The sequence below is a fragment of the Bos indicus genome, chromosome 6 (genome assembly GCF_029378745.1).
Source record: "Bos indicus isolate NIAB-ARS_2022 breed Sahiwal x Tharparkar chromosome 6, NIAB-ARS_B.indTharparkar_mat_pri_1.0, whole genome shotgun sequence".
NCBI classification, from domain to species: Eukaryota; Metazoa; Chordata; class Mammalia; order Artiodactyla; family Bovidae; genus Bos; species Bos indicus.
The window spans coordinates 58,283,068-58,305,767 of NC_091765.1; the positions used below are offsets into that span (position 1 = coordinate 58,283,068).

At 39.5% G+C, this 22,700-nt stretch overlaps 1 long non-coding RNA gene across 1 annotated transcript in view; it reads left to right on the forward strand.

The window, feature by feature from the left end:
* The first annotated feature begins 8,405 nt into the window (after positions 1-8,405).
* The window catches only part of LOC109560396 (uncharacterized), a 44,505-nt gene continuing 30,210 nt past the window's right edge, over positions 8,406-22,700 (forward strand). Inside the window, exon 1 of the long non-coding RNA XR_011567147.1 lies at positions 8,406-9,143. This is a non-coding gene — a long non-coding RNA (uncharacterized lncRNA). The remainder of the gene's footprint in view (positions 9,144-22,700) is intronic.

The following is a 22,700-nucleotide window of genomic DNA, read 5'->3' on the forward strand; positions in this document are numbered from 1 at the left end:
TGGCAACCCATTCCAGTATTCTTGCCTGGAGAATACCATGGACAGAGGAGCCTGGTGGGCTACAGTCCATGGGGTCGCAAAGAGTTAGACATGACTGAGCATGCATGCATGCTGATGGTGGATGCTGTTGGATTAAAGACTTTTGTCATTTAAAAAAGAGATCGGCCCACATGTCAGCTGCTGGGCTTTTGGGTAGACAGTGCTGTAGTAGAAGAAAAACACAGGTGTTATAGTCAGCTCCAGGTATGCATGGTGGGACCTCTACTCACTTCCTCTGTGATCTTGACCAAGCCTTTCTAAGCCTCTGTTTCCTCATCTGTAGAATGGAAATTAGACCCTCTCACTGTGACTTTTAACCAAAATGATGTATGTAAGATTCCTGGCATCTGCAAGCATGCAAAAGTTAGCTCTTTTCTCCTGACTTTCTAGTCTAATTGTGAACACTAGGTGATAAGTCAATTAGGTGAGCAAGAAGAGTAGAAGTTGTTGACCTGGCTTCACTTAGCAGAGTAATTTATTCACTGAATGTATTGTCTCCATTTCACCCGTGTTTCATAACTGTTTAGAAACAGCATGCGTGTTACAGAGTACTCACAGAATTCTGAACGTAAAGAACTGGGGAAACTGCTACAAAGGCAGCAAGAGCTGGCTCCACCCCTGTGCTTCCAAGACACTCCTTGCATCTAAGTCTAGGCACCTAAGCATCTCAGATGCCAACCACGGGCATCACCATCATCGCATCATCATCTTACAGTGTTCCTACATATGCATGGTCTCTCTTCATTCTGTCTTAACAACTCTGTGGGATGGCGGATTACAAGTTGTTATCTCCATTTTCTAGTGAGGAAACTGAAACTCAGGAAGGTCAAATGACACCCAAATGCACACTTCTGGTTGGTGGATGAACAAAGATTTGAATACATCTCATCACTCTAGATCCAGAGAGTCTTTTTATCACTTCATGCTGTTGTTGTTGCTCACATGTCCAGCTCTTTGTGACCCCATGGACTGCAGCATGCCAGGCTCCCCTGTCCTCCACTATCTCCCAGAGTTTGCTCAAATTCATGTCCATTGAGTCAGCGATGCTATTTAACCATCTCATCCTCCACCCTCTTTTGCTCTCAATCTTTCCCAGCATCAGAGTCTTTTCCAATATCCACTGCAACAAGAGAGCACCCCCTCTAGGCACAACTGGAGAAAGCTCTCATGCAGCAACAAAGACCTCGCATAGCCATAAATAAAACAGAATAAAAAAATACTAAAAAACTGCTCTAAGCTCCTCACAAGGCTCACCCTCAGGGTATCCAGTAAAGTCCAGACTTGATAATAAGCAACATTCCAGTCTCTTCTGGGTTAAACAGTCCCCTCTCCATTTAAACACTCTGTTTCAAGTTCAGATGGGTATCACCTGGGGTGGTCTAAAAAGTATCCTCAGGATAAATCTGTCCTTTTGGAGTGTGTCCTTTCCTTTCTTTCCCCCACGTTGGTGTCTATATGCTGCAGGGAAACTGGGGGACTCTCTCTGCCCTCGTGGTACCTAAAGACAGATCAGCTCCCTGACTGGTGACTGCTGAGTGGACATCGTGGTGTAGTATTCTTTTATTTAACAATATAGCTTATAAACATTCCATAGGCATACCTGTAGGTCAACCTCACTTTTAAAAATTGATTGGTGGGTTGAATTGGGAGATTGGGACTGACATATATACACTACTATGTATAAAATAACCAATGAGAACCTACTGTATAGCATAGGAAACTTGACTCAATTTTCTGTGGTGACCTAAATGGGAAGGAAATCCAAAAAGGAGGGGATAAATATATATGTGTAGCTGATTCACTTTGCTGTGCAGTGGAAACCAACACAAAATTGCAAAGCCAACCATACTCCAATAAAAATTAATTTTAAAAATTTAAAGTAAAAAAAAAATTGATGGGTGGACATTACCAGTATGGGTGAGCCACTATTTATTCCACCATTTTCATGGCATATGTTTAGGTTATTTGGGGACTCTTTGCTCCCTAAACAACATCCTTCCTTCCATCTCTTGTATGGTACCAAAAACATGTGTGCCTTACAAGAAATTCATACAGAAAGTAATGACATTCAATTCCTGCTTCTAGCTACCTGTAAATATGAAAAACACTGCTATCAGGAGTCAGCCTTTCCAGATACTAAACCTCTGCTTTAATTTGGTCATTAGTCTTCATTTTTACCACTCAACCAGTTCCAGTGAAACAGCACAGTCTTCTATTTGTTTTTCTCTTTATTAAAAAAGTACCACAGCATCAGTTGAAAGGGGACAACAGAGCATGAGATGGTTGGATGGCATCACTAACTCAATGGAAATGAGTTTGAGCAAGCTCCAGGAGATGGTGATGGACATGGAAGCCTGGGGTACTGGAGTCCATGGGGTCTCAGAGAGTTGGACACAATTTAGCAATTGAACAGCAATATATTGATCAATGTGTGTAAGTGTGGGTATATTTTTGTGTTATTATTTCAGAGGATAAAGTTGAGACTCATAGTGTTTCACCCTACCGACTGCAAGTGGTGTTTGACCTGGCAAAATCTTGGCACTGGACTCTCAATGGTGGTAGCAACTTCAGCTGCATGCTCAGGTTACCCTCCTGATGAAGAAGACTTGAAATGCTCCCCTTTTCTGTGCAGGGGCCATGATGGAGCACTGGCTGTTGTTCAGAGCACGCTCATCAGGTCTCTTATCACATGTCCGTTGCTACCCAGTCTAGTGGTTTGCCACTGGGGAGACCCTATGCTCCCTTCTCTGCTTCTGCTGTGTCTATCACTAGCAGCTCCTTTTCAGAGTCTCTCCCCATCATCCAAACCACTCCAACAGAACATGTATTCAGTACTTCCACTGGACAGAACTCCTGTGCCTAGCTGTCTTAATGGTCAATGAAGAGATGAGTCTCTTTAGGTCCTATTCCCGTGGCCAGGGAAGCATGGCCACATGATATCAAGTTTGCAAATTAGGGAATTCCAAAGAGGGGGCCATAATGGACACCCAGAAGCATCTTAGAAGGGGACAGATTAACTGAAGTATCTGGAAAAGGGACCAGTTGCTAATTTTTTTTTTTTTTTACTGGAAATTCCTTGTCAGTGTTTCCAGCCTGCAGGAGCAGTGGAGGAAATCACTTAGATTCCATTTGATTATAATGTGTTTCTCAGAGAAAGGAATAACCCAGACTGAAGCATACTTCCTATTGTCCATTTCTTACAGGCACTCTGGAACTCAATGACAGTTCTTCAGGATCAATATGGTCCTCTGATAGCAAATGGATAGTTTCAGCAGAGATCTCTAGTAAAATTGTTCACACTATTAAGGGATCACCATCTCCAACATATTACAATGACAACGGCAGGAGCTTGTGGAGACAGAAAGCAAAGCAACTTTCCTGCTCATTTCTTTTTGAAATCATCAGCCCCCAGCAGCAGAGCTTTCCTGTTAATTAGTTGTCAATTATTGAGACAGCATGTGAAATGTTTATTAAAGAGCTGTACCATTGACAAAGAACTCAGAGCAAGAGACTGAATTGAAGTGTAATAAAAGGAACACGTGAGTTTTACACAGTTGACTGGCACCAAGGAAATTCTAGAAACTCTGGGAAGAGATGAGAGGTATTGGAGAAATGCATAGTAAATAGACCACAGCAGATGAAAAGATAATAGATAATAGAACTGGGAAGAACCTCAGCAATCATCTTCTTTCATTTTACAGACTGGGAAAAACGTGTAACAGGATATGAAATGAAGTGCCTAAGGTCACACTTGTAGGCGGTGTCCCAGGAATCAGTTCAGCCCAGGGAGCTCATCATTACCAGGCTCCGTGGAAAGGTGAGTGTTGGCGCCTGCGGTTTGAACCTCCTGTGCCCAGTGTACATCTGTCCCAGCGTTCTTTCTTTACCCTCAAAAGAGACTATAACAGATACAGTCAAAGCAACACACTGAAAGATTTAGAATTGTCCTTCATATCGCTTTCAAACTGTTTTGTTACTGTATAACCAGACCTTGCTACTTTAGATGCATTAGAAACTAACACTTTAAAAATAAATTCTGTGTGAAAATTGTATTCTCTCACTTACTTATTACTATTAGTTTTGGCTGCTGTCAAACGTTAATTTGTTACATGCATGCATGTAAAATATACCACAGGTTTTGTAACTTTGTTTTGGCATTAAATTTTTTTTTTTAATTTTATTTTATTTTTAAACTTTACATAATTGTATTAGTTTTGCCAAATATCAAAATGAATCCACCACAGGGGAACACATGTATACCTCTGGCATTAAATTTTTTTAATTGCTTTTTTTCATTGTAAATTTAATTTATTTCTATTGGGGCATAATTGATGCATAATATTGTATTACAATAATTTTAAGTGTACAACCTAATGATTCAATATTTCTATACTTGTAAAATGATCACCACAATAAGTTTAGTTAACATCCATCATGTACACAGCTGCAAATTGTTTTTCTTGTGATAAGAATATGTTCAGATCTGTGCTTTTAGCCATTTTCAAATATGCCATACAGTATTAATAACTATAGTCACCATGCTATGCATTACAGCCTCATGACTTATTTATTTTATAATTGGAAGATTGTACCTTTCGACCCTCTTCACCCATTTTGCCCATCTCCTACCATTGTTTCTTTATTTTTAAAAGTTCTTAAGCCTCCAAAAAGGCTTCTCTCATAGCTCAGTTGGTAAAGAATCCGCCTGCAATGCAGGAGACCCTGGTTTGATTCCTGGGTGGGGAAGATCCGCTGGAGAAGGGATAGGCTACCCACTCCAGTATTCTTGGGCTTCCCTCGTGGCTCAGCTGGTAAAGAATCCACCTGCAATGCAGGAGACCTGGGTTTGATCTCTGGGTTGGGAAGGTCCCCTGGAGAAGGGAAAGGCTAAAGGGAAAGGCTACCTACTCCAGTATTCTGGCCTGGAGATCCATGAATTGTATAGTCCATGGGGTTGCAAAGAGTTGGACTGAGCGACTTTCACTTTCACTTTCAAACCTCCAAAAAGAGAAATACCCCAGGCCTCTGAAAACCTCTTAAGGCCTTTTTCGATGTACTACACTCTTTCTCTGTGAAATATAACTTGCATTTGTGATTTTAATTCACACAGAGTCAGGTTGTGGTTTTCTTAAATGCAAGGTGTCCACGACACTGACCCTGTTATGTGGTGCCAGGGGTCCAGCCACCTGCCCCTCCCCGACTCAGTCAATACTTCTCTCCTTATCTCATTCCTCTTCCAGGTTTCAGTGGTTCTCATGCTTCAGCCTGCATGAAGTTCACCGGGAGGACAGGTGCAAATTGCAGAACCCAGCCCTGCAAAGATTCTGTTCACTAGTTCTGGGGCAGGTCCCAGGAATCTGCCTTTTTAAGAAACACTGTAGGAATTTTTGTTGCAGGCATCCTAGGACTACACCTGAAACACTCTGACCTGCCCTTGTTTTCTCACTAGGTCCCTTGGAGGGATGCATGTCCTTGTGACTCCAAATTATGGACTTTATCTCTCCATTTGGTTGATTCACGTGCGTAATGTCTCTAGTGATGCCCCTCCTCACCCAACCTGACTCTTAGACTTCAACTTCCATCACCTTGTTTCTGGCCAGGAGGATAGAGGGAGCCTGGGGAAATGCAGAGCCCCACCAGAATTTTCCACCTGTGGAACTTCTCTTCTAAACTCACTTGAATCACCTATGAACATTATTTTGAATAGATGTGGAAAAAGTCTAGACCATTTGGGTCCAGCTCTGGTGACCTGAGTTTATGATCAAGTACAGAATTACTATTCAGAATCAAAAGCTATGCCACACCGTAATACGTATCATGACTGGCATTCTGAGTTGTAAATGCATCTAAGGTACCAGGTGGAGAATTTAAAAAACAGTCTCTGCAGTGATGGTGACTATCACAGCCAGGCTGCCCCAAAATGGACACACAGGCTGCCTACAACTTCCTTTTGTTTTAATTGATTGGGTATTTTTATTGGTTGAGTCTCTCCGTTGATTGGTTGGTACTTGGCTATGCCAGCTGATAAATATTTGCAGTACTAGAATCAGTATATATTTTTTTCTCTTGAAAGACAAAACTCTCGCAACTATCTCAATTCTGAGTGTTTTTTAAAAAATCCACTCTTGAAATATGTAGTCATACTTTGTATGTCATATAAGTCATATGGCTCACATTCTAAGTAAAGCAAAAAAGCGAAAGTGTTAGTCGCTCAGTCATGTCCAACTCTTTGTGACCACATGGACTGTAGCCCCCCAGACTCCTCTGTTCATGGAATTCTCCAGGCAAGAATCCTGGAGTGGGTAGCCCTTCTCCAGGGGATCTTCCTGACCTGGGGATTGAACCTGAGTCTCCTGCATTCCAAGCAGATTTTTTACTGTCTGAGCTACCAGGAAAGCCCAACATTCTAAGTAAGGACTCCACTAAGCCAGGTCATTATTTGTCCTATAACATTTATTCAAGACGTTAACTTAGGATAGACTCAGTGCATGAAAATCTCCATGCTGTTGTGCCCACTGTTACAGGCACTGCCTTCTCAGTCACATATAAGGCCAATGACTTAGACTCCAAATACTCCAGCAAAAAGATACTTTTAACTTTTTTGGCTACATCCTTAGCTTGCTTTCCTATAGATGGCACTCTGCTGATTCATTTCCTGAGGGGGCACTTGAGCTGATTGCTTTATTCTTTCAAAGAATGTTATAAATTGCATAGCTTGCTTATAATTGAGTGATGAGGGCATAGGCTGGAGTCCACAGTTGAGAAAGATCACATTAGCTTATACTAAGAAATGTACAATTTAGGTTCACTGACTAGACTAAGGACATGTTTATAAGTACAGTTAGCCCCCTGTATCCGTGGGTTCCGCATTCTCAGATTCAACCAACCATATATCAAAAATATTCAAAAAAAACAAAAACAAAAATATTCAGAAAAAGTTTCAGAAAGTTCCAAAAAGGAAAACTTGAATTTGCTGTGCACCTGCAACTATTTACATAGTATTTACATTTTATTAGGTAATAAAATTCTAAGTAGTCTAGATATGATTATAAGCAATCTAGATATTTAAAATATACTGGAGGATATGAGTAGGTTATATGCAAATACTATGCCATTTTATAAGAGACTTGAGCATCTGTGATTTTGGCATCTGTGAAAGACCTGGAACCAATCCCCCATGGGTTCCAAGGGACAACTTGAATTATATGTCTGGGTATGTGTGTGTGTGCATAGTTCCACTTGCTATTAACTATACAAAGAATTCAAATTAAATATAAACATAATCACATACATGGTAATGGAAAAGCCACTACATCATTTAAAAAACTGGTTTGTTAAACTCCAGTTTAGGAATTAAGACAAGTGGTCAATTCTCAGTCCTCATCTTACCTGACATACCGTATGTGGAGCATCTGATGAAACAACTTCTTCCTTCATTTTGCTTCTGAGATGTCACATTAGATCCATTTTCCTCCAGCGCCCTGGCTGTACCATCTGTTAGTCACCTTGGCTTATTCCTCCTCTTCTGCCCAACCTCTTATCAATGGGGTGATAGGATTTAATCTTTGGACCTCATCTCTAGCTATACTCGCTCCCCCAAATTCCAGACATATATATCCAATTGTTTAGTTAACAGTTCCACTTGGATGTCTAACAGACATTTCAAACTAAATTTGTACAAGACAGAACTCTTAATCTACAAGCCCTCTCCCAACCTACTGTTGTTTTTCTTATCTTAATAAAAGGCAACTCCATTATTCTCCTTGCTCAGACCAAAACCTCAAAACTTCTTACTGACTGCTCTTCTTTTCTACTCTACCTTGAGTTCATCAGCAAATGCCATTGACTCTTCCTTCAAAGTATCATCTGCCAACTTCACAACATCTATCAGCTTCCTGGTCCAGGCCTCTGTAATCTACTTTATCCTTTCCATCACCTAGCTACTAGACTCCATGTCTCTTGTCAACTTTATCCATGCCATCACCTAGGTACTAGACTCCTTCATCTTTTTTCAGCACAACAACCAGTGATCCTGTTTAATTCTTAATTCCAATCATGTCACTTTTTTGCTTGAAATCCTTGAACTGTTTCCCAAATCACTTGGCACAAAAGCTCAAGTCCCTTCAGTTGCCTATAAAGCCTATTCTTCCCCACTATTTCGAGCCTCATCATCAGTACTCTCACCTTTGTTCATTCTGCTCCAGACCCACAGGCTCCTCTGCTATTCTTCCAACATCTCAAAGATGCTGCCACTCCAATGTCTCTGCATGTTCTTGCTCTTTGTCTTGAAAAGCTCTTCTTCTAGAAACCACTCCCTCTCTGCCTTCAGATCTTTGATCAAATGTCACCTTCTCAAGGAAATTCTCCCTGACCATGCTATTTTAAGTGCAATCCTTGACCCCACCCCTTGCTATCTCAACACCCCTGCCCTTCTTTGATTGCCCTTCATAGCACTTTTCACCATCTGACATAGTTTTTTATTTGCTTGTTGTCTGTCTCTCTACATTTGGAATTAAGATCATGAGAGGAAGTGTTTTTGTAGGCTTTGGAAATCAGTATTTTTTTTAGTACCAAGATCTATGTGCATGGTAGATACTCAATAACTCTTTGTTGAAAAAAGTAATGGTATATCACAATGGAAGTACATAAGCACATGAATGAAATATACATACTGGGGCAGCCAGTCTCCAAGATGTGCCCCAATGAGTCCCACCTCCTGCCGTTGTGTAGTCTCCCTCCCACACTGTATCAGAATTTGTCTGTGGGGCCATAGAATAAGTGATGGTGTGTAACTTCTGAGACTAGAGTATAAAAAATAGTACAGTTTCTGCCTTGCTGTCTTGGATCACTGACCCATGCCAATATCATGAGAACACTCAGTCACCCTATGAAGAGAGTCACATGGCAAGTAATTGGACCTCTGTCCAACAACCAACACTGTTTTGCCAGCCATGTGAGTGAGTCATCTTGAAAGTGGATTCTCCAGCTCCAATCAAGTCTTTAAATGGTTGCATCCCTGGCCAACATTTTGACCACAACTTCATGGGAGATCCCAAGCCAGAACTACTCAGCTTCAGCAATTTCCAACTTCCTACAGAGACTATGTGAGTTTCATTTTTTTTTTTTTTAATGAACATTTACTGTTGCTTTAAGCTACTAATTTTAGGGTAATTTGTTATACAGAAACAGTAACTAATACACATTTTTGTACCTGGAAGTAGGATGTTGCTGCAACAAAAATCAAAAATGTGGAAGAAGCTTTGTGCTTAAACAGTGGGTAGAAACCAGAAAGATTTTGAGAAGAGTGTTAAGTGAAGGTCTAAATGGTTTTGAACAGATTTCGGAAGCCAGGTGGTCTTTGAGGAGGCTCCTGGTGAGGAAAGTGAGGAAAATGTTAATGCACACCAGAGAAAAGGGAGCCCTTGCAGCATAGAAACAGAAAGTTTAGCAATGTTATTGCCAGCGATAACATGGAAAGAAGAATAAGTATCTGGTGAACCAGGGTATCTAGCTAAGGAGATTTCCAGGCAGATTATTAAAGGTGCTCCCTGATTTAGCCTTGCTGTAAGATGTGAGAGAAGACAAAAAGCTAAAAGGAGAATTGTTAATCAGAAAAGAGCTTGGAATTTCTGGATTTGAAAAATTTCCAGCCTTTGTAGATGTCAAATGACACTAAAATTTAGAAATGACTTCTGAGCAAAGATCAAATCCAAGGCCTCTCAGGAAAGCCTGATATAGAGATGAAGGCAAGGATGTGCCTGTAAAATCCTTGCTAACGTCTAGAAAGATCTAAGTCAGTGCCTTAGAGAACTGTTGGGTCAAACAACAGGGCTTCTAACAAGCTTAAGGGTGATGTCCCCAGGTATTCTTCATAGACGCTTAAGATATAGAAGTGCTTATCTCAAAGAGTTTTGTGGGCATGGTTTTGACTAATATAATGACTATCAATAATATTTATAGATTATTGACAAAGTTTTAAGAGAATAGTACTGTATTGGCAAAACCGTCTCCTGCTTGAGCTGAAAAAGAGAAAAATAATATAAAATGAAGAAAAGGACCCCAAACTTTATAGGCAGGAAGAAGTCTGAGAAAGCTATTGAACTGTAAACCTTTTTGGGAAGGGAATGATGCCTCAGAGGGCAAAAACGTGAGCCCAGAGGGTGAAGTCAGTAGCCAGAGAATTATTACCAAAACTTAACTCCCAATCAAGGAATTATGAAAAAATGCCCTGCTGAATTTCAGCATTTTCACAGACCAGTGACACTGGTAGACCCTGGTTCAATTCCTGGGTTGGGAAGATTCACTGGAGAAGAAATAGGCTACCCACTCCAGTATTCTTGGGCTTCTCTGGTGGCTCAGCTGGCAAAGAATTGGCCTGCAGTGTGGGAGACCTGGGTTCAATCCCTGGGTTGGGAAGATTCCCTTGAGAAAGGAAAGTTTATCCACCCCAGTATTCTGGCCTGGAGAATTCCATGGACTGTACAGTTCATATAGTCCATGGGGTCACAAAGAGTTTGACACGATTGAATGACTTTCACAGAGAGAGAGGGGTGATTCTAGTAGGTCTCTCCTTTCCACACTGTAGTTTTTTCACTCATATGCTACCATTATAAACTGGATTTTGGGGGATTGAGAGATGGGCATATAAGCTCACAGGCCTTCAAATCAAGATTAACTCTACTCAAGGAATTGGACCTGCTTTAGATGAGATGAGAGTCTGGACTTTAAGCTGATGCTATGATGAAATGAGAGTTTGGGGTCCTTGAAAGGAGGTGAGTATATTTTGCATGTGAGAAGCCATGAATAATTCAGAGGATGGATTGTGGTAGCCATCTCTAAGATGGCCTTCCATGATTCTCTCCCAGAATTCATGCTCTTGTATAGTCAGTCCCCTTCCACAATGAGCAAGGGCTGATCTGTGTAATTAATAGAAATATTTTGAAAGGATTTTATATAACATTCATGACCAGCTTATAAAAGTATTTGCAAGTTCTGTCTTGCTTTCTTGGATCACTCATCTGGAAGAAAGCAGCTGATGTAACACAAAGTTATTCAATCAGCCCTATGCTTGAATTCCTTTGCCCACAAAAACTGTATGAGGTAACTGTTTATTATTGTCTTAAGCTACTAAGTTTTGATGTAATTTTGTATACAGCAAAAGACAATGAATATAAACCCTAGAAGGTTAGCCCTATTTTTGGAAACTCGGATATCAAGTCACAAGTGGCCATTCCTAGAATATTAACCTTAAATGTGATGCAAGCTAACTTTCCATTCATGATCTATTTGATGTGTTTATGGTCAAGGAAAAATTATTTTATTTTCCATTATTCTTACATATTTTATTTGTAAAGTTTCAAGGAAAGATGAGGTACATTATGATTATGAGCACAGAATATACTATATTCACCAGGTGAACTTCACCCGGTCAAGAAATGTATCAGTTAATTATTGCTACATGACAACAGCCTCAAAATCAGTGATTCATTAAATTAATTTTTGACAAGAGTTCTAAGACTATTCTTCTTAATGAAGAAAGAATAGCCTCTTCAGCACTTAGTGTTAGGACAATTAGAAATCTACATGTAAAGAGAGAAGTAGGACCTTTACATCACATCATATACAAAATTAATGCAAAATTGATCAAAGACCTAAATATAAGAGCTAAAATCATAAGGCTTAAAAGAAAACATAGGGGTAAACCTTCAGGATCTTGAATTTGATATCAGTTTCTTCAGTATAACACCAAATTACAAATAACACAAGAAAAAAAAAATGAACTTCACCACAGTTAAGAATTTTTGTGCATCAAAAAAGACACTATCAAGAAAGTTAAAATACAACCCACAAAATGGGAGAAAATATTTTAAAGTCATATATCTGATAAGGGTCTAGTATCCAGACTTAGAGATGGTGAAGGACAGAGAAGCCTGGTGTGCTGCAGTCCATGGGGTCACAAAGAGCTGGACATGACCGAGAGACAGAACAACACCCAGACTTTGTAAAAGACTTTCACAACACAACAATAGAAAGAAAAGAAACCCAATTTAAAAAATGAAGCGCTTGAGTAGACACAGCTGTTTTTCCAAAGATATACAAATGGCCAACAAAAAAGATGCACAACATCAGTAGTCATCAGGGAAATGAAAATGAAAGCATAGTAAGATACTATTTCCAATGCACTTGGATGACTGTAAGAGAGACAGAGAGAATAACAGGTGGTGCTGAGGCTATGGAGAGAGGATGTGGAGAAGTTGGAACCCTCCTATTTACCAGTGGAAATGCGAAATGGAAACCTGCTGCTGTGGAAACTCATTTGGTGATTCCTCAATAAATTAAATATAGAATTACCATAGTATCCAGCAATTCCAGTCCTAGGTATAAACTCAGAAGAATTGAAGACATTTGAAAAACAGTTATTCTAGCAAAAATTTACATACAAATATTCATAGCAGCATTAGTTATAATAGCCAAAGAGTAGAAATAACCTAAAAGTCCATTAATCCATGAATGGATAAACCAAATTGGTATGTCCATACAATGAAATATTATTTGACTGTAAAAAGTTGTGAACTACTGATATATGCCATAAAATATATGGATGAAACTTGAAAACATCATGCTAAATGAGAAGCCAGACACAAAAAGCCATATATGAATATGAAATACCTAGAATAGGGAAATCCATGGAGATAGAAAACAGATGAGTTGTTTTCAGGGGCTGGAGGGAGGGGCTGATGGAGAGTGACTGCTTAATGGGTACAGGTTCCCTGTGGGGTGATGAAAATATTATTGATCTAGATGATAGCAATGGTTGCCCAGCACTGTGAGTATACTAAATACAACTGAATTGTATATTTTAAAATGGTTAGAATGGCAAAAATTATTATATATATATATATATTTTTTTAACTTATATGGTTCAAAACAACAGTAATTTATAAATCATCCTGAGCTTTTCTTCTATTGGTTTCACCTGGGCTTATCTATGTGTTTGCAACCAGCTAGAAGCTCAGAAGGTGGATTAGGAAGTCCAGCCAGCCTCACTCACAGGCCTAGCAGTGCTTCTCCTTGTGGCTTCTTAAACATCCATAATCTAAGCTGTTTTTCATACATGGAAGTCTCAGGGGAGTGTTCTAAGAAAGCTACAAGGCTTGGTGACGCCCTGGCCTGGAACTCACACAGCATCACTTCCATCACATTCTATTATATTGTGGTGTGTGATTAGTCGCTCAGTCCTGTCCAAGTCTTTGCGACTCCACGGACTGTAGCCTACCAGGCTCCTCTGTCCATGGGGATTCTCCAAGCAAGAATACTGGAATGGGTTGCCATGCCCTCCACCAGGGGAATCTTCCCAACTCAGGTCCTCCTCATTGCAGGTGGATTCATTACCAGATGAGCCACCAGGGAAGCCCTATTAGTCCAAAGCAGCTTGCAAAGCTGGCCCAGATTAAAGGAGGGGAAAATACATAACACCTCTTAACTATAACAGCAGCAAAGTTACCCTGCACAGATGCTGTGCAAAGAGAAATTATTGAGAACAATCTTCTAGAAGCAGCACTGACCTCATTTTCATCTTCTGATCTATATTTCATTAGATTTTTATTTTTTAGACTGAGAGAAATAATAAATTGAAAACCAAATAGCTGGGCTTAGTTTAGATAGCATTGGAGGAATATATTTTTGATAAATGTTCCTCTTTTTCTAGACTTTGGCTTAAAGCAACTTACATTTTTGGAATTCTCTAGGATTCTTTCTTGCCTGTGGACTCCAAAGAAACCATAGTGACACTCTGTGCTGTTATTGCTTTAGACTGCCTTTAGCTGGATTTCTGTATTGCAGAAACTCTCACATTCTCACAATAATTATATGCATAGAGTCCTATGAGAATAACAATAATTTCAAAAGTATCTGATTGCATAATCAGATACCATTTTTCCTTGACTTCAGAAATGGCACTGCTATGCTAATCTTTCTTTTCCAAGCCTAGCTCTCATGCATCTTGTATAAATTATTGGTGATTCTCCAATAATTGTTTAAGTGAATGAATGAATCCAATAAATATTTGTGGTTTGGAGTTATTTTGAATAATGCCAGCAAATTTTCAGTATATGAAAGAATGATCTGCTGGCAATTAGAAGAAAAACAGAGTAAGGTGGAGCAAGTTGCGGGAAATGTTAGCTGCAGGGGGTTTCTTCAGAGGGAGTTGCCGTGTATTTTTCTGTTTGACTTTGCTATCATAGGGAACGTTGTGATAACAAGGAAATACATTCCCCTGATGAAATGTAAATATGAATGTGCTGTCTCTGAATGACATCATTACACTTAAGGAGATTGGGGACAAGGTTGGCTACTTGGTCTGCACAATTCGTTAGGCAATAGGACTCTCTGAACAGTACTTCAGGCTCAGACTTCTAGAAACATGTAGTGAAGTGATGAGGACTGGGAACTGGTGTGTTCTGGCTACAACTTTATGTGACCCCATGGACAGTAGCCCACTAGGCTCCTCTGTCCATGGAATTCCCCAGCCAAGAATACTGGAGTGGATAGTCATTCCCATCTCCAGGAGATCTTCCCAACCCAGGGTTTGAACCTGTGTCTCCTGCATTGCAGGTAGACTCTTTACCATCTGAGCCACCAGGGAAACCCTCTCTCAGTCTCTCTCTCTCTCTCTCTCTCTCTCTATATGTATATGTTATATTGTATTTGTACCTTCTTTTTAATTGAAATATATTTGACTTACAATATTTCAGATGTACAATTATACATAAATATATTTATGCATGTATACATTTTCATTATAGGTTATCAAAATTCAAAACTTGGGATTAACAGATACATACTACCATACATAAGATAGATCAATAACAAGGACCTACTGTATAGCACAGAAAACGAAATTCAGTATCTTGCACCTGTATTTTTAAATGCTCCAAAGTTGGTCATTGTCACCGCCACTGTTAATGAGGTGAGTTTGGTTCAAATATTTCTCTTGTGAGCACCTCTCATGAAGTGCCCCTACGATCAAATCTCCGAGTCAGAGGAGAGATGCGGAATGCCCCAGGGTGATAAAAACAGATCTGACTTGTAACTCTGGCTTCCCCCTCTGTCAAGTGATGAGAATGAATACAGCAGTAGCTACACACCTCTCTCACTTCCTCTCCTGTTCAAGGAGGACTGTGAGAATTAACAGTTGATCAAAAAGCATAGTAACATCATATATCACAGAGAAGCAGACTAGAGTGAGCTTTGTGAAATTTGGGCAAACACAGGATATGTCTAATTTAGCAAAATTGGATTGGTATTCAGGCAGCTCACATCTTCGGTGCTTGAGGTTGCCCAGCATCCTTTCTGTAAAGGAATGCCAGTGACAAGGGGAATCCCTGCCTCACAATTTGCATGTAGATTTAGAAAGAAATGCAGTTTTGATCATTTGGTTTCTGTGTAACTTTAAAGTCAAAATGAAACTAGAATGTGAATATTAGAGTGTGTGAACCGTCTGAGTATGAAGTTGGACTGCTGTAGCATTCAGGAATTGGCATCATGCAACAGCAGTGTTCGATATACACACTGTCCTAGGGTCTGAGCATCAGCGGTCCTCACTGTCACTTCTCACAAGAACAGTGGAAATCAGTTACGGGAAGCTCGTAGAATTCAGCCACTTGTTGTTTGCATGCAAGAGTGTCTGGATGACCAATATTCACTGCACATTTTCTTTGTGTTTGCATTCTAGTCCTCTGTGGATAGATAGATTTGCTAACTATATATGTATTTCCCCCCCCCAAGAACTTGAAGTGCTGATTTTTTTTTTTAATTTTTGTGGAATTATCACACATAATCATTAAAACAGATTGGAATAGAAGGAAGACTGGGCTACCCAAACACAGCCACTGTTGGCATGCATATACCAGGTTTCCCTAACTGATTTCCACTTAATAAACCCACCAGATTGACTGATGCAGCCTCCACTCTACCTGTAAAGCACTTTTCTGATGCCCTCAGCCCGCTTAACACGTTTGAGTGGCATTCTCAGAAAACATCTGAGCACGTCTGCCACCAGTTGCGTTGTCTGTTTACCAAGAGCCAGTTTCTTTGTTCCCAGACATATTTGAAATGGTTGCAATAGAAATTTGTAATGTAATTAGGAATCAGGTAAATAATAAAAATACAATGCAGAAAGAACAGTCTTAAGAAAATCAAGTTTCTTTGAAAGGCTTGATAAAAGTGAGGCATGATAAAAAAAAATACTGTCAGATTAGGTGTAGACAAGCAACTATAAAAGACTGAAAGTAACATTAAAATCTAGCAGGATTTGCCCTCAGTATCTTTGAATTCTTGCTCCATTTTAAAGAAACTGGAAAATTGCAGCTGATACATTTAGGGTGAGTGATTGAATAGGTGAATATTGTTATTTATACTGAAATTAGTAATGAGAAATATTAATACATTTCTGGCACAGAGCTCCTGGCACCCTCGGAATTTGCTAAGTGATGAGAGTAGTAAAGGTGCCTTTTGTTACATTAATGAGGAAACTTTTGGGAAGCACCTGTGTAGCCTAAGGATGGAGGTTGGTTGGGACAATCAACCAAGTGATTAGAGGGCAGAATCTTCTACTCCCACACCAAGACCTCCTGGAAGAGAGAAGGATTGGAGGTTGAGTTCAATCATCGATGGCCAATGACTTAATCAATGATGCCTATGCAATGAAGCTCCAAAAGGAGGGCGTTTGGAGAGCTTCCTGGCAGGGAACACATGGACACTTGGGGAGAGTGCATAGCTGGGGAGGGTATGAAAGCTCTGGGCCTTCTCCCCATACCTCCCCAGCTATGCATCTCTTCCATCTGGCCATTCCTGAGTTATATTCTTTTATAGTGAACTGGTGGTCTACTAAGTAGAATGTTTCTCTTGAGTTCTGTAAGTCACTCTAGCAAATTCATTGAACCCAAGGAGGGAGTTGTTGGAAACATCAGCGTATAGCCAGTGGGTCAGAAACATGCCTGAACTTATGACTGGCATCTAAAGTTGAGGGTGTGTGGGCAATCTCATGGGACTGAGTCCTTAACCTGCGGGTTCATATGCTCTCCCCAAATAGTGTAAGAACTGAGTTGAATAGAATCTGAACAGTAATTGCTTGGATATGTGGGGAGAACTCCCACATACTGGAATTGGTACCAGGATCATTAGTTGGTGTTAGAATTGGAGTTGGTGATCAGAAGTGGGATCAGAGTCATATTTATAAAATGCAAAATGAGTGAAGACATTTTTCAGGATTCTTATGTCCATAGACAAAAAAGAAAAGAAATTCAATAAAAATATTAAATTCATATCCTGCTCAGTATGTGCCATGAACTGTTTTAGACACTGGAGAAATTCTACTCATTTTTTGGTCATATTAAATCAATGAAGTATTAAGTAGGTGGCACTGTTAATCCCATTTTACAAATGAGGAACCTGAGATAGAGTGACATCAAGTTTCTTACTCTAGATTTTACAGCTGGTAAGTGATAGCACTGAAGGTCAAACCAGGCAGTCTGGTCCTTAGTCCATGCCTTCATTCACTGCCTACTACTAGCCCTCAATTCTACAGTAAAATATTTAAATACTTTATATAAGATCAAATTTAAGATATGTTTGTATCATTAAAAATATTTTACTACGGAGATATTAAAGCCTGTATAAAAGTAGAAAGAAGAGTATGATCAGCCTGTATGTACTCATCACTCAGCTTCAACAATGTTCAGTCAATGGCCAATCTTTATTGCATCCATCCCTTATTCATTTCCCCCTTGCTATTGAAACATATTAAAGTGAATTCTAGAAATAATATATTTTCATCCACAGATATTTAATAATACATCTCTAAAAGACAAGACTTCTTTTAAAAAGTATAACACAGTATCATCATCACACTTAAAAAATGAACAATAATCCCTTCAGTTCAGTCGTGTATGATTCTTTGTGATCCCCGTAGACTGCAGCATGCCAGGATTCCTTGTCCATCACTAACTCTCGGATCTTGCTCAAACTCATGTCCATTGAGTCTGTGATGCCATCCAACCATCTCATCCTCTGTCATCACCTTCTCCTCCTGCCTTCAATCTTTCCCAGCATCAGGGTCTTTTCCAATGAGTCAGTTCTTTGCATCAAGTGGCCAAAGTATTGGAGTTTCAGCTTCAGCATCAGTCCTTCCAATGAATATTCAGGACTGATTTCCTTTAGTATTGACAGGTTGGATCTCCTTACAGTCCAAGGGACTCTCAAGAGTCTTCTCAAACACCACAGTTCAAAAGCATCAATAATCCCTTAATTCAATAAAACATCCAAGCAGTATTTGAATTTCTCTGATTGTCTCAAAAATGTTTTAAGGAATTTTTCCTCCAAATAGGATGCAGATGAGATTGTTGCAATTAGTCTCTTTTAATATCTAAGGCCCCACTCTCCATCTTTTTTTCTTGCAATCCTGTTCTATAAATTTTCCCAGACTAGATTTTGCTAATTTCATTCCCCATCATGTCATTTAAAGCACTTCTCTGTCTCCTGCATTTCTTATAAATTGAGAGTCATATCTAGAGATGCAACTGATTCACGTTTTGTTTGTGTAGCTTGAATACTTCATAGATGGTGATGTGATAATTCCATAAATAAGTACGCACTCTGGCTATGTCTTTTTCTGTAACATTAGCATCTACTGCCTAATCCATTATTTTATTGAGGGTTAAAAATTGTGCTAATTACTATTTCTGCTTCATTCCTCAATTCCTCAGTATTATCTGGAATATTTCCATAAATAAAAATTTGCCCTCATCAACAATTTAGTAACCCTAGGTTCTGTACAGTACAAATACTTTTCCTCTATTTACCAGTTTTCAAAATAATGAGTTATTTCCTAGCTCCTCTAAAGGGACCAATGCAGGTCTTTTTCTTCCTGCATAATTAAACCTATATGTTTCAAAACATTGATGTGTTTCAATGCACCACCGTTATTGATTCCCAGGAGTATTTTCTTTAGGCGAGGGGAACCTCTTCCATTTAGCTCTTGAGTGCTCTTGACGATAGCCCTCGAATCTTTTGCAGCTTCCTTGCTTTCTATTATGACAAAATGTCCCAGGCTCACCCTGTTGCATGTAACATTTTTAATGATATCTTTCCACATTATCCTTTTTCTATTTTTCCATGAACTGATTGACAGCTAAGAGACATGGCCATTGAGGCTTCCTGGATTTCTCTTTCAGCTTTGACCTTGTTCACACTAGGAGACTTGGTTAGCTTGCTTAATGCTCTGCCCCAGTTCCTTCATCTGTAAAATGGAATCATAATAGTCGTACTTACCTCAAGGTGTTGCTGCACAGATAAACTGAGTTAATATATGTAAGTCACTTCGAACAATACCCAGTACATAATAAAAATATGATAATGTTCGTTATTATCATTAGTCTAATAAGACAGCTTTTAGTATATCTTTCTGAAGTCTTTTAAGCAAGCCTGGCATAGTTGTGACCATACTTGATATTTACATGTTTCCTGATATTTTCCCCGTGCAATAAGATAGGCATCTATGTCATTTAACAAGCACAAGTTCTAAAAACTATGTAAAACTGTTACATAATACATATCATAATTCACCATAAAGAACAGCTGATTTCTATTTGCTCCCTATTATAAATAATACAGCAGTGAATATCTTTATAAAAAGAAGTTTTTTGTTTTTCTTTTCTGTTTAGAATTTCTTGACTATTAATTTCCAAAAGTGGAATGACCATATCCAAGTCACAACCAAATTTATTTCCTGACAGTTTGTACAGATTCATATTTACCTTGAGCTTTTCGCATGATTAAAAAAAAATGTTTATAAAAAGCCAGTTGTTTTTCATGTTCTTTTACAAAATCCAATGACATAAATATGCCATTTAGCTTAATCAGCTCTATTAAAAAGAAAGATTAATATGGTCACATATACAGTACTGTCAGCCTGGCCTCTTTTTTTTTTTTTCTTTGTATTTAAGCCTTCATCTCTCCCTGCAGAAGAAAATGGCAACCCTCTCCAGTATTCTTGCCTGGAGAATTCCATGGACAGAGGAGCCTGGCAGGCTACAGGCCATGGGGTCACAAAGAGTCAGACATGACTGAATGACTATCACACTCACTTCATCTCTACTTTCTATTTTCAAGCAATGTAACTATAATACTCTGTGCATTTTTAAAAAATTAGGGGGAGTATAGTTTCTTTACAATGTGGTGTTATTTTCTGCTGTATAGCAAAGTGAATCAGCTTAAGTATACATGAAAGTGAAAGTGTTAGTTAGTCATTTGGGTTCCACTCTTTGAGACCCCCTGGACTGTAGCCCATCCGACTCCCCTGTTCACAGAATTCTCCAGGGAAGAATACTGGAGTGGGTAGTCATTCCCTTCTCCAGATCTTGCCAACACAGGTCTCCTGCATTTCAGGCAGATTCTTTACATTCTGAGCCACCAGGGAAACCCCATAAATATTTATATATCCCCTCTTTTTAAAATTTCCTTTCGATTTAGGTTACCACAGAGCATTGACTAGAGTTCCCTGTGTTATGGTAGGTTCTCACTGGTTAAATATGTTATATGTAGAAGTACATACATGTCAATCCAAATCTCCCAATTCATCTCATCCTCCCTTTCCTCTTCAGTTCAGTTAAGTTGCTCAGTCATGTCCTATTTGAGATCCCATGGACTGCAGCATGCCAAGATTCCCTATCCATCACCAGCTCCCAGAGCTTGCTCAAACTCATGTCCATCAAGTCGGTGATGCCATTCAACCATCTTATCCTCTGTCTTCCCCTTCTCCTCCTGCCTTCAATCTTTCCCAGCATCAGAGTATTTTCCAATGAATCAGTTCTTTGCATTAGGTGGCCAAAGTAATGGAGTTTCAGCTTCAGCATCAATCCTTCCAATGAATATTCAGGACTGATTTCCTTTAGTATTGACAGGTTTGATCTCCTTGCAGTCCAAGGGACTCTCAAGAGTCTTCTCCAACACCACAGTTCAAAAGCATCAATGCTTTGGTACTCAACTTTCTTTATAGTCCAACTCTCACATCCATACATAACTATTGGAAAAACCATAGCCTTGACTAGACGGATCTTTGTCGGCAAAGTAATGTCTCTGCTTTTTAATATACTGTCTAGTGTGGTCATAGCTTTTCTTCCAAGGAGCGAGTGTCTTAAAAATTTCACAGCTGCAGTCACCATCTGCAGTGATTTTGGAATCCCCTCAAAAATAAAGTCTCTCACTGTTTCCATTGTTTCCCCATCTATTTCCCATGAAGTGATGGGACCAGATGCCAAGATCTTAGTTTCCTGAATGTTGAGTTTTAAGCCAACTTTTCACTCTCCTCTTTTACTTTCATCAAGAGGCTTTTTAGTTCCTCTTTGCTTTCCACCATATGGGTGGTGTCATCTGCATATCTGAGGTTATTGATATTTCTCCCAGCAATCTTGATTCCAGCTTCATCCAGCCCGGCATTTCACATGATGTCCTCTGCATATAAGTTTAACAAGCAGGGTGAGAAAATACAGCCTTGACATACTACTTCCCTGATTTGAAACCAGTATGTTGTTCCATGTCCAGTTCTAACTGGTTGCTTCTTGGCCTGCATACAGATTTCTCAGGAGGCAGGTCAGGTGGTCTGGTATTCCCATCTCTTTCAGAATTTTCCACAGCTTGTTGTGATCCACACAGTCAAAGGCTTTGGCATAGTCAATAAAGCTGAAGCAGATGTTTTTCTGGAACTCTCTTGCTTTTTCGATGATCCAACCAATGTTGGCAATTTGATCTCTGGTTCCTCTGCCTTTTCTAAAACCAGCTTGAACATCAGGAAGTTCACAGTTCATATACTGTTGGAGCCTGGCTTGGAGAATTTTGAGCATGACTTTACTAACGTGTGAGATGAGTGCAATTGTGCGGTAGTTTGGGCATTCTTTGGCATTGCCTTTCTTTGGGATTGGAATGAAAACTGACCTTTTCCAGTCCTGTGGCCACTGCTGAGTTTTCCAAATTTGCTGACATATTGAGTGCAGCACTCACAGCATCATCTTTTAGGATTTGAAATAGCTCAACTGGAATTTCATCACCTCCACTAGCTTTGTTCATAGTGATGCTTTCTAAGGCCCACTTGACTTCACATTCCAGCATGTCTGACTCTAGGTGGGTGATTACACCATGGTGGTTATCTGGGTCATGAAGATCTTTTTTGTATAGTTCTTCTGTGTATTTTGCCACCTCTTCTTAATATCTTCTGCTTCTGTTAGGTCCATACCATTTCTGTCCTTTATCATGCCCACCTTTGCATGAAATATTCCCTTGGTACATTGGTATCTCTAATTTTCTTGAAAAGATCTCGAGTCTTTCTCATTCTATTATTTTCCTCTATTTCTTTGCATTGATCACTGAGGAAGGCTTTCTTATCTCTCCTTGCTATTCTTTGGAACTCTGCATTCAAATGGTATACCTTTCCTTTTCTCCTTTGCCTTTAGTTTCTCTTCTTTTCTCAGTTATTTGTAAGGCCTCGTCAGACAACCATTTTGCCTTTTTGCATGTTTCTTGGGGATGATCTTGATCCGTGTCTCCTGTACAATGTCACGAACCTCCATCCACAGTTCATCAGGCACTCTGTCTATCAGATCTAATCC